Below are 4200 nucleotides of genomic sequence, written 5' to 3' on the forward strand. Positions count from 1 at the left end.
TGTGTGTGTGTGTGTGTGTGTGTGTGTGTGTGTGTGTGTGTGTGTGTGTTTGTGAGTGAGTGCGCGCGTGCGTGTGTGTGTTTGTATATACAGCTCGATTCCCACTTATAAGTAGGGAGGGAGTTGAGTCTTGCTACCACACAGAAACACTTTGCATCCTCCTCCTCCTCCTCTTCCTCCTCCTTGGGTAAAAATCTATCCAAGTCAATCAGATACTCTCTGGGTTTTCCCCCTTCTTATTTGGCTTGAATTAAACCGTTAATAAAAAGTTAATCAAAGTTATATGGAGCCTTGGTCTGAAATGGGAAAAAAAGACGAAAAGCGCGACAGCAAAACATCAGTGTTCATCAAAATAAGATATCCAAAACAAAGTAAACATTACTTGTTATCTTGGCGTGGTCTGTGTTTTTTTCTTCATGTAAATAATTGTATTTGGGTAATAATTCACTGAGTTGAGATAAAAGCGCAGTTGATTACAAGGTACAAAGCTGACCCATTTTGGAACATCAGTAATAACTGTAATTCATAGATAGGAGATGAGCTCAAATTCGTCCAGTTCAGTGTTGGTTGTGATTTACAATCCATGTTTTGGCACGAAAAATAATAATAACGATAAACAACATTCCAGCTAATAATAGACAAACTTCTCCATTTACATGTTTAGGAGCAGGTTACAGAATTTCACTTGGGAGGGATCTAAAAATAACATTAATCACGTCAACAAAAAATGAATTTTGTTAAGATATTGACTTTATGTGCCATATATACGTGGCTTCTTTCACGTTGTCTAACCTGCTGTCCAATGCATCCGTTCTGCTGGACATTACCAGAGCCTGGATGTTTTACACCAAACTGGACCAACAAGTTCCCAGCAGATTCTCTGATTGGCTCGTTGTGGTTGCATACCAGCCACAGGTGTAGCAAATGGTCTTGCTTGGTGGTCCTCACTATCGCAACACTTGCCTTTAGAGCAAGATAAGTCCCAGGCACTTGTTTCTGTTTGAATGTACACACATTAGACGGTTTCATTTAGCAGAGAGGGGATTGCTTCCCAGTCGATAAAGCCTTTAAAGGAGACATATTATAGACTTAGACTTACACTTGGCTTTATTGATCCTTTTGGGATGACTCCCTCAAGTAAATTGAATTTTCAGTAGCTTACATAAACACAAGACAATATATGTATATATACAATATAAGATAAAACAATAAACTCTTACCTAACTATAAAAAGTAAACAATAACAGTAAACAATAAACTTACACACTTACACTAAACTTAGCTAAACTTAGCTAATATTGAAAGTAGAGATAAGAATAGAATTAAAACAGGATTCAAGTAAAATACAATAAAATAAATGTAGAGAACTTTATAGAGGATAAATATAGATGAATATATGGCTGTATATGGCATTGTGTTTTCATACAGAGGATAAATTAAAAAAAATAATAATGACAACTGACATTCGCAGAAATGAGCAGTTAAATAAATTAAATTAGCAGTTAAATTAAGCGGTGGATTAGGTTATTGCACAAAAAAAGGAGAATAGTGTCCAGGTATGTATGTGGGTAGATTACTGTTATTGCACAGTGCACCACTCCTTCCCTTCTGTCTGTTCCCTATGTGCGCCTCGGATGATATTATGAATCATAACGACTGCATCTGATGTCTCTGGCACTTCCACAACAGACTCGTAGTGGGGGTTATCGGTCTTGTCGCTGTTCAATATGGACCAGAGAGTCAAGGCCTATTTGGCCTTGACTCTCTGGTCCATATTGAACAGCGACATGGAGGAGAAAGGGATTGTACTCCGGGAGCTGAGCTGCCGGTCTGCCGCCGAGCTCCCCCCAAGTACACCCGCCGAGGTCCCGCCGAGTACTCCCGGAGTACACCCGCCGAGGTCCCGCCGAGTACTCCCGGAGTACACCCGCCGAGGTCCCGCCGAGTACTCCCGGAGTACACCCGCCGAGGTCCCGCCGAGTACTCCCGGAGTACACCCGCCGGAGCTGCCACGGAAGCTTCGGCGTCAGCTCCCCCCGCCGGAGCTGCTCGTCCGCTGATCCACAGAATCTTAGCTGTGCTCTGATTGGAGGGGGGTGGGGAAGTGGAAGGTAATGTTCAAATGTGCGTCGAAACTGGCTCGCTCGTTTGGTACCTGTGGGCGGGGTACTCTCAACAATCCATATCTCACTCCAAAAAAAAACATGCACAGACTTTTTTCAAAGTTTGTATGCGTGTGGGAGCACCAGAGACCCAAAACAACACCCCAAATCCCAGGGAAAGTGTTGTTTTCATAATATGTCCCCTTTAATAAATCTAATGAAAACACGTTTGATAGATTTCATATGTATGGCAAGAATGAAGATAACGATCAAAGGCTTCCATAGGCCTCCTTAATTCCTTCATGCATTTCATTATTCATGTAAACAATATAGTGCTGCTGTTAGTTTTTAATTTAAAACCAGATTTTCCATTCTGTTATCTATCCTCATACCAATTGTGTCATGTAAAGTATTTTTCAGGGACTGAACATCCATCAATTTAAACTAATCCCATACATTCTACAGTGAAAGGGAAACCCTCAAATACATACATTTTCACACTTTTTAACTTTTTCCACAATATGATTTACTATTAATCACCAATCTTCAAAGAAGAAACGCCAATCTTTCTGTTTTAAATACTGCTTCTCACAGGACAGTCAATCCTGTTTCATCTCTTTACTGGAGTTGGTCGACAGGAACCACAGAGGGGGTCAAGAACATATGATGAATGGCGATGGGAACTAACGATAGAGGGGATGGGAACATACTATAGAGGGGGCAGGAACACAGAATAGAGGGGGACAGGAACACAGAAGGGGGATAATAACACATAATAAAGGGGGACGCAAACATATTATGGAGGGAATGGGAAACACAAAGGGCATCAAACCCAATAACATAGTATGACGTGGGTTGCCCAGGCGAAAAACAAGCAAACAAGCAGAGGCTGATTTGTTATTTTATTGCTTTACTCTTTATGGATTTATTCGGACACTGGTAAACCAACGCTGGCTGGATTCCTAGAATGAAGACTGGAAACTCTGGGTGGGAGCTGGACATAAAGCTGCTCTCTTTATGACTTTATGATCCACACTGTACTTAGAGGTATTTCCTCTTCTCTGGGACCAGGACAATAAGGACCAGCAGACTGACATCCAGGTTTACAACTCTGTGAATGTGGCCACGTTGCCTAGGAACCAAGTGAAAGTCTTCCTCTGAATTGATAGGAAGGGTAGGATGTGTCTCTGATTGGCCAGCAGTGGCGGACTCAGAGTGTTTGAAGGGCAGGGGTGAAAAAATAAAAGGGCCACATTCTTGCTCTAGAGGGCACATCGTCATCATTTATTGTATGAAGGGGCACCAGAGGACACCCATTCATTTTTTTCACATGTAAAGGGCAGCCATTGAGGCACTTTCTCTCGTATTCACCACTCTTGAGGGCACTTTTTCATTTACATTTACATTTAGGGCATTTAGCAGACGCTTTTATCCAAAGCGACTTACAATAAGGGCATTTGTTACAATAAGTACATTTGTCATAAGAAGTGAAACAATTTATCGCTGTCGGTACAGTAAAGACGTTCATAGAACCAAGTGCAAGTATTACAATCGCTAGGCTAACCCATTCCCCGTGTAAAGCAGCGATAGCAGCTACTGTAGATGCTACACAATTAAGTACCTTGAATAAGTGCAATGTACAAGTGCCAGGACGTACAACATTCAGTGGTGGCTGTGCATTGTTTCTATGCAGAGTCGAGGTGAACTCTGAACAGGTGAGTTTTGAGTCTTTTGCGGAAGCTGGTGAGCGACTCTGCGGTCCTGACATCGGTAGGGAGCTCGTTCCACCACTGAGGTCCCAAAACAGAGAAAAGTTGTGACTTTGCTGATCGACCTTTGCTTGGTCTTAGCGATGGCGGTACCAGACTTCCAGCTGAGGTAGTTGAGCGGAGGGATCGAGCTGGGGTGTGTGGCTTTACTAATGCTTGGAGGTAGGCAGGGGCAGTTCCATCGACTGCCTTGTATGCCAGTACCATCATCTTGAATCTGATGCGAGCTATTACAGGGAGCCAGTGGAGGTCTCGGAAGAGGGGGGTTACAGTGGGGCAAAAAAGTATTTAGTCAGCCACCAATTGTGCAAGTTCTCCCACTTACAAAG

Source organism: Pollachius pollachius (genome assembly GCF_949987615.1).
Source record: "Pollachius pollachius genome assembly, chromosome: 12".
NCBI classification, from domain to species: Eukaryota; Metazoa; Chordata; class Actinopteri; order Gadiformes; family Gadidae; genus Pollachius; species Pollachius pollachius.